We start from the raw sequence: 9035 nt of genomic DNA, 5'->3' as shown, positions 1-9035 counted from the left end.
TGTATATTATTTAATTAAGTTAATTCAGTTGTACATTATTCTTCTAATTGAGAAAAAAATATTTTTTTTAATTGAGAAATAAATATTTTTTTTTCTTTCCGATCATGGCTTTAAACCCAGGACCAGTTGATCCCGTGTTTTGTACGACCAGTCCATTCATCGATCATCTGTTGTATGGCGAGATCGTACTACTGGAGAAATATGTTGCAGGCATCGAGATGCAGTTCTCCAGCGCACTATCCCACTCCACCCTCAGATACTACCGCTACTGCACACATCTGGATTCTATGGGGTTTCCATATTGAGATTTATTCAGTTGGACTGGCATCTGACCACAGCCTTGGTTGAGAGATGGAGGCCTGAGACGCATACATTTCATATGTCTGTTGGAGAGTGTACTATCATTCTACAAGACATAGAAATGTTGTTGGGGTTATCTGTTGACAGTGAGCTAGTCACAAGTTTGTCAACTGTACCTCGGTGCGACCCCACCTACCGACAAAATTAAAGGATCGAGGTTAAGTTTGATATGGTTAGAAACACATTTCTGTGAGCTCGTAGATGATGCAGACGAGGAAACTGTCATAAGATATGCGTGAACATATATACTACAAATGATGGGTGGAAGTCTGTTTTCTGACAAATCAAGTCATTTTGTTTACTTGATGTTCCTGCCACTATTAGCTAACCTCTATAATGTGGGGCAGTATTCGTAGGGTGGAGCATGTTTGGCATGGTTGTATAGACAACTATGCAAAGCAACAAGACCTGAGGTTCGTGAGATATTTGGGCCTCTCATACTTTTGCAACTATGGGCTTAGGAGCGATTTCCAACAATGGCTCCACAGCTACAACATGTGAATGATGCTCAGTTAGTTGGGCGAGCCTACAGTTCTCGGTATGTTATTTTAATTCAATTTAATTTTTATATCACTGATCTGGTTAATTTAGATTCTAAATTATCCATTTAAAAATTTAGGAGGAGAGAAAAATTTTGTGTTACTAGAACAGCCATACATGTAGTCAGCCAGTACATATACATGTTTGATCTGTTTCAACCTGATCAGGTACATTACACTGAACTTAATTGATTATTTTATACACATTTTTATTGTATTTGTCTTTAATGTTCTCCAATATAATATTTTGTGTTCCAAGATATTTGGGAGCCGTACAAAATTATTATGTACACTTTGCCCAATTTTTGTATGAATGGTCAAAACATATGGCGGACGATGAGTGGCATATGCATACTTTGCCCAATTTCACAATGGTGAGTGGCATCTTGGTGATGAGACAATTCGGTTTATAGCAAGATGTCCCATCGCCTTATAATACTAAACCCCTGCATGATATCGACTTAAGGACTATAAATTGGTCCGAAAAAGTTGCACATTTCGTAGTGCGATGACACTATCGTACAAGATTTATTGCAATGGAGGTTTCTATTGAACAGTTTGACAGGGATGTCACTCAAGACTACATTCATTAGTATAATAATATCACGAGGCATTACGTCACTCGTCCGGGAGCAGCTATGAGTCATCTAGTAAATGAATGAATATTATCTAATTATTTTTTAATTTAAATTTATTTTAAATATTATCTAATTGTTTTATAATTCACAAAGATCGAACAACAATAGACTCCGTGATGTTGTGAATGATCCGAACCAGGTTCTTGCTATATGTAGTGACAACCAAAGCTTATGGAGGAGATACATTATATGTACGATATACCTATCGTTCCTCCACCAGCTCCTAGACGTAGAGGACCTGTACGGGAAGAGGATGAGTTTGATAAGGTTGCCCAAAATGTCGAAGAGTTGCCCCATGTGATGCAGACGCAGAGTCAAATTGATTATGTTAGACCGATGATGATGATGCCAATATTTGGTTCAGGACATTATGACTCAGAGGCTGGTCCTTCGTCTTCATACGTGCATGGACATGGTCAGTGTAATGACCCGACCTTTTGAGTACTCTGATATTGGTGTTGCCTTTTTGGCCCTTAATCTCAAATTAATTAATTAATCAATATTTTGATGATAACAAACTCAATTTTTAATTACTAAAAATCTTAGTGTTTTAATATATCCATAGCATAGAGCTCGGGACAACGATTCCAACACCTCTTGAATTACTCAAATCGGAGTTAAAACGAAGACGATATGACCAAAACAAGTTTATAGAGAAAATACCGTGGTGGATGACGTGGCATAACCAGACCATTTGCATGTAGACATGTGGCAGCATATTGGTTGAATGGTGGATCATTAAGAGATTAACATATGATGAACTTTTGATTTTTGGATTGATTTAAAATAAAAGAAATTGAAATTTAAAAGAAATTTAAAAGGAAAATAAATTTAATATTATTTTATGTTTGTGTCTAACGGCTAGTTTTTTTACACATGGTATGTTTTTTTATTTTTTGATTGACTTTAAAGAGAATGAATTTAAAAAGAAAATAAATTAAAAGGAAAATGAATTTCATAATCCTCCAAAACTCAAAAATTCCATTGTTGCTCTCTCTAAGTTCCCATTTTTTTTTCTTTTCATCTTATTCTTGAGAGTGTTATTGTATTGTGATATAAATTTGTTGAGTGCTTAAACTTGTAAATCCACTCTAGTGAGAGTTGTATTCTGTTCTTAAAAAATTCCAATATTTGTAACGGTTTGATCCTAAACCGTGGAAAGGATCGGTTTGCTCTTGAACCCGTAAAAGATGCGGTGGTGTAACGATTGGACTCTAATCCGTGGAAAGAGTCGAAAAGATTTTATTCAAATTCCCAAGAGGCGCTTGGGGAGTGGAGTAGGTCGAGTTTGACCGAACTACTATAAAAATTATGGTGTCTTCTTCTCTAACTCTTTCCTTTTTATTTTTGCAATTAATTTAAGCAATTTATTGTATGTTTTAGTTTATTCTTATTTATTTGTTAAAATTTGATAGAATTAAATTATCACATTTTTTGTCATCTTATTTGTTGCATAATTTGAATTTTTCCTATTATTTATAAAAAGTGTATTAATTAGTTTAATTGGGTTAATTTAGAAAAAAAAAAGTTTAATTAAACTATATTCACCCCTCTAGGTTTGCCATATCGATCTAACAAATTATCGTATTTACATTCAAAACATTTTGACAATTGAGGAAAATAAATTTTCATTAAAATAACAAAGACAAATTTCCAAAATAGATAACAAATAAGAAAAACCTTTGTTCGGGGTCCCTAAAATGATGAAGAAAAAATAACTTAAACAAATAAAATTTTGTCCAACATCGAGTTTCAAATCAAAACTTATAAATAGCTTGAAAACGTAAACTGAGCGGAAGCGATTTACATGTCCCATATGGCACGATCACAGGTCCCTCTCATCACCCGCCGGTCCGTTCCTATCATTACCTGAAAAACATAAATTAAGAAAGGTTAAGTAAGTGATCCCAATACCGGGATCAGGCTATGCATTCACGAGCAAAGAAAAATAGCTCGTGGCTCATACAACTACATCGGTGTTTTATGATGAAAGGAAAACCAAAAGACGTACAATCTTACCTTGATATGCATGTCTAGCGGCCCGTAGGCACATCGTCAAACATGAAAATAACATGAACGTGAACCCGTTGACTCACGCATGTCTAGCGGCCTGTAGGCTCGCTGTCAAACATGAAAATAACATGAACGTAAACCTGTCGGCTCACGCAGGTCTAGCGGCCCGTAGGCACACCGTCAAACATGAAACATAGAAATAAAAGTAACATGAACGTAAACCTGTCGGCTCACGCATGTCTAGCGACCCATAGACACACCGTAAAACATGGAAAAATAACATGAACGTGAACCTTTCAACTCACACATGTCTAACGGCCCGTAGGCATACTGTCAAACATGAAACTAGACCCATAGGTCCTCTGAAATAAAACATGCGTCAAGGCGAGACAGTAAACCGCTCTATTAGTCTATTCATGCACCACATACATAATATCAGTATTAATTACAAATTCGAACATGCTCGTAAAACTTATAATTGTCATGCAACAAGTAAAACATAATGACAAAATCATGCTTCAAGAGTCCATTAGTTAACTTTATAATTCTAGACTAGGTCACCTGGCACAAAGGCACCGATAATAGTACCACTTACCTCAACTTGGTAAAAACGCAAAACAAAATCTCCTAAGAACTTCTTTAGCACACTTGAATCAACTTAAAATTGAATCAGCCAATCTGATCAAGAATTAAATCCAAAATCAATAACTTAATTTTCCACTATTACTCTCAATCCAAAAGAATAACCATCCAACAACTTACAAAAATCTTCACCAATTTTCTGCAAAACAAAATGGTCTCTAGCTTGATGGTCAATGCCTCAAAACTTTCGAATCTTGAATCTAAGTTTCACACCAAAGAGAGGTTACTAATTTAACCCAAAATCAAATAGGTGAATTTCACCTCCCAAATTATAAGGAAAATAAGTCTTACCCAAGGTTTTTCTCAAGATTCCGACAAAGATCGAACAGTGGCGGTAGATGGTGCGTCGGCTCGTGAATACTATAGATAGGCAACAGGTGCTGTTGTCAGACGGCATAAATTGTTTAAGCTAGCGGCCGGTAGCGAGGGTCTTGTATGAAGAGGGTTTGCGAGTGTGGGAGAGAAAGAGAATTTCTAGTTTTACAGATTTTATTCAGTAGCAATTACGAACAAATCATAGCTTCAAACAACGATCCAATCGTTCAAAATGAAACTCCATGTCTCGAATAGACTGACCAAATTTGAGCACGATCCAACGGTTCAAACTTCGGCAATCGATAATTTTGTGAAAGCTTTCGTTGAAAAACCGAATTGCTCTCTCCCCAATTTTTTTTTTCCTCTTTTTACTCTCCTTTAATTTTGAAAAAATCTCGACTCTTTTATTTTTTTTTCAAATTTTTAAAAGATAAATAAAATATTTTATCACAATATCTCCAAAATCTCCAAAAATTCTATTAAATTTATAAATCAATTGACTTTTCAAACTATCTTAATTTAGGCTTCAAAAACCAAAATTAAAGGGCATAAAATCTATCAATTTGATACAAATTAAATCCTTCCAAATATTTAAATCAATTAAAACATATGAAATTAATTATCTCTTTAAATTTTTTTAAGGTTGACCCTAAAATCCAAAATCAAAGGGAACAAAAATTCAATATTTTCAAGATAATCATTTCGAATATCTAATCAATTAAATTCAATTTAATCATTATTCAATTATTTCAATTTAACTCCAATTTTCCAAATGAAAGGAAAACTTAAACTCAATAATTTTAGATAATTAACTTAAAATTTTCTAAAATTTGGGATGTTACATTCTTCCCTCCTTAAAAAACTTTCGCCCTCGAAAGTAAGTCCTTAAAGGCTCGTGATACTTAGTTCTTATCTCATCCTCATGTTTTCAAATTGCTTCTTCAGACCGATAATTCTACGAAAAAACTTTTAATTAGCATTAACTCCACGTTTCAAAAAGTCTTCACCTCCTACCATGAATTGTATAACTTATCTGAAACAACATCATGATACTTTCTGATCTTAAAATAAACACATATCACCATTTAGACCCTCCTATGCACGAGTCTGAAAATCTCACTTAAATGGAGCTCTTGAAGTTCTCATATACTGTAGAGCATTTGTCATTCCAAAATACATCACCATAACCTCATAATAGCTGTAACCATTACCTGATGCCAGTTTCTAAGATAAAGACCTTCATGATTGCATACATCTATATTGAGAATGTTCACACTCCATAGAGTGGGTCACGTCCATGCAACAGAAAACATCTCTCATGGCATCTCAAGTCCAGGATTCAGAATTCGGATTCGGCACCTAATTTCCTTGACAATCCTCTGCAACCAAGATATGCTATCATATTCAATCCGTAATAGTTGATACAAAGTTGCATGAATCATCTTTCTTTCCTAATAAACAAAGTTGATGTGCTCCAAGACAAAACATTAAGGCACATATGAAACACTTTGCTAAATGGTTCTTCTATCAATGACTTCGGCTATTCCAACTCTACTAGAGTCCTTCTATGAGGAGCCTTAAGGATAAGAGTTGCTCTCAACTTAAGTTCATCTCTAGTGCTAGGGGTTATTATGGGAGATCAAATTTACTCAACATTAATACTCATATAACTTATTTTTTACTTGGAGCTAGATTACTTGCACCTTCAAATCAAATCGATGGCTTCATTAATTCCTTGTTCTAGATATTTGTATCCACGATCAAAACCTCTAAACCTTGCTAATACCTTTCCATATTTTTCTAAATGGTAAAGGTTAAAAAAAAAAAGCAAATGTCTAGTGTTGAAAATTCAACCCCTCGACCTATTAAAAAATAATATTTTTCTAAATAATTTCAAAAGTACAATATTTTTATAAATTGTTTTCAAAACTACTATATTATTTTAATTTTCCCCTGGCCAACCAAATTCTTTATTGTGAATTAAACAATTCATATAATATTACTAACCCTGAAACCGATGTGATTCGATTTGGCACCCTATACACCATTGTTAGTTGACAGTCCATTTGAAATATTATTATAAATGAATTTCTATCAGTTAACCATCGGTTACAGAGTATGGCAGGTTAAGACATTATCATTCATCTATTTAAATCGATGAGGTTCAAAATTCCACCTAATATAAGAAAAAAAAATGCAGATATATTCTAATATTGAAATTCAGTTTCCCAAAACTGCATAATAATCATAAAGTAATGTATTTTTGCAATCCATTCTACAAAAATGGAAATGAAACATGACAAACAATGCAAGAACTAGCGTCCACAGCAAGAAACGCGATTAATTTGTTAATTGCTAATGAGAATCCATATATTTTAACCAATTTGTAATTGTAAGAATTAGATTATGGTTAAAGCGTAAATAATCTAGATTACAAATTAAATCACAATGTGGGATATGTACAGTCTCCAAATCTGGTGTTCATCCCCCCGATTAAATGATCCACCACACTCACCCTTCTCCAATTCCTACCATCCAATCGCACCCAAGAAACTGAAACCACGAAGGAAAAATAAATTCGACACATTAGCCCCAAGATTACGCCGAGGAAAATCCAGCATTTCATCGAAGTTTTAGTAATTAGGTTTAGCGGAATCACATTTTAAAAAAAAAAAAAAAAAAAAAAATTGTGTTCAGAAACAGAGGAAAATGCCCCAAATCAATGGAAAGGGGAAAAGGGGAGGGGGTTACCTGAGAGATCGGAGGGTGAAATGGTGCCAGAGAGCGTGGAAGAAGAAATTAACCCCATGGAGGAAGACGACAACACCGGTGCAGCCCAAGACGAAAAGCTCTAACGCCATTGGAATTGGGAAGGAAAATGGGAGAAACAGAGAATGGTTTGAGTTGGATTTCTTGAGTTTTTAGGGTTTTTGAGGGAAAGGAATTGGAATTGAAGTTAAAGGGTTAAAGAAAGAGAGTGAAAAAGGATGAATCGGGAAGGGTAGGAGGTATGTGACGTCACCCTCCACATTCTTATCCACAATGCGATAGCTTCTGTTCCGTTACGTTACGTCTTACGTGGAAATAAAACACACTTTTCTTTTATATGTTTTACTTTTATTACATTTATCTCTTTTATAGAATGCTATTAAAATTAGGGAGCTTCATAGTCCCCTTCCATTAAAATTGATGGAAGATGACTCTTCTATGTGTCCAAAAAATTGAGTATACCTACTCTCATATATTATTTGTATTATCAATTTTAAAGTATTCAATTTTTTCATTTAACATACTATTTAAAAAAGAGAGAATGAGTCCGTTTGAATTGATTTAGGAAAAAAAATGTTTTTCAAAAAAACTCATTTTTATTTAAACATTTTTTATAAAAATGCCATTGAAAAACTAATTTAAGTGGTGGCCAAACACTCCAATTTCTTTCAAAATGATTTATTTTTTAAATTAAACACATGAAAATATATTCCAACTAGAGATGTCTACGGGACGGGAAGGGGAAGTCTTCCTCATCCTTGCCCCCGTCACCCTATTCCATTCCCCATCCTCGTAAATTTCCCTAGAACGGGGTGGGAAAATCCCTGCGGGGATTCTGCGCGGATTGCCACGGGAAAAAATTCTCCGCCTTTATTTTTCTCTAACAGTTTTTTTAATTTCAATTAAATATTTTTTTTTTACAATTCTTTAAAAATTTTCAATGGATTTTTCATTTAAATAAAATATTGTCAATTTTACGAATTAAAACAATAAAACACATGTAATTTAAAAAATATAATTAAAATGCTAAATTCTCCTAATTTGTAAAAAAATTAAAACTAAACATTTAGAGCATCCTATTTTAAATATTGCAACATCTAAAGAATTAAAATAATAAAAATCTCGAACTTAAATAATTAAAATATCCATAATTATCTTAATAAAGTCTACCATATTAATATGAATATATATATATATATATATATATATATATATTAAAAATTTAAAATTTATATACAAAGTCGGGGCGGGGTCGGGGCTGAGGACTGGAAATATATTTCCTGTCCCCAGCCCCGAATTGTAAACGGAAAAAAAAAAATCCATTCCCCCGTGAGGCTTTGACGCCGCAGATTTTTTGGACATCTCTAATTTCAACACACCTTAAAACTATCCTAAAAATGCATTTTTCGCTTATAGATTTGAGGTTCAATTATTTCAATTTCGTGTTTGATTTAAAAAAAACCTTAACTTTTTATGTGGGGTAAAAATAAGAAACAAAATTAAGTTTCACCCTAACTTTAAAAAAATGCTGCAAATTTAATCTTCCACTTAAAAAATGTTGTATTTTTTTTTTTTTTTTTTGAAACATAAAGGCATTATCACAGATTCACATGTATTCAAAGAATTAGAAAACATAAGTCTTTAAAATGGATAGGATTTCAAAGAGTGCCTACACTAGGGCCCTTTTTCTGGGGGCGGGAGGCGGGAGGCTGCGTTAAAATATGTAAGTTTTGACAAAACTCTTCCGTTGTTAATTTGT

General features: G+C 33.7%; 1 long non-coding RNA gene across 7 annotated transcripts; it reads right to left on the bottom strand.

The window, feature by feature from the left end:
• Positions 1-3148: 3148 nt before the first annotated feature.
• LOC120072900 (uncharacterized) lies at positions 3149-7592 on the bottom strand. Of its 7 annotated transcripts, none has more exons than XR_016528134.1 (5): positions 7259-7578; positions 6943-7060; positions 4146-5886; positions 3557-3658; positions 3149-3406 (listed from the first exon to the last, which is right to left on the bottom strand). It is a non-coding gene; the product is annotated as an uncharacterized LOC120072900 (long non-coding RNA). The 7 variants fall into 7 exon arrangements; XR_016528138.1 differs by lacking the exon at positions 3557-3658 and having other exon boundaries at positions 4146-4228; positions 4313-5886; XR_016528136.1 differs by lacking the exon at positions 3149-3406 and having other exon boundaries at positions 3413-3658; positions 4146-4228; positions 4313-5886.
• Positions 7593-9035: the final 1443 nt, after the last annotated feature.

Source organism: Benincasa hispida, chromosome 3 (genome assembly GCF_027475165.1).
Source record: "Benincasa hispida cultivar pf3 chromosome 3, pf3_genome.v1.1, whole genome shotgun sequence".
Classification (NCBI taxonomy): domain Eukaryota; kingdom Viridiplantae; phylum Streptophyta; class Magnoliopsida; order Cucurbitales; family Cucurbitaceae; genus Benincasa; species Benincasa hispida.
This window is presented reverse-complemented; position numbering and strand designations above follow the sequence as displayed.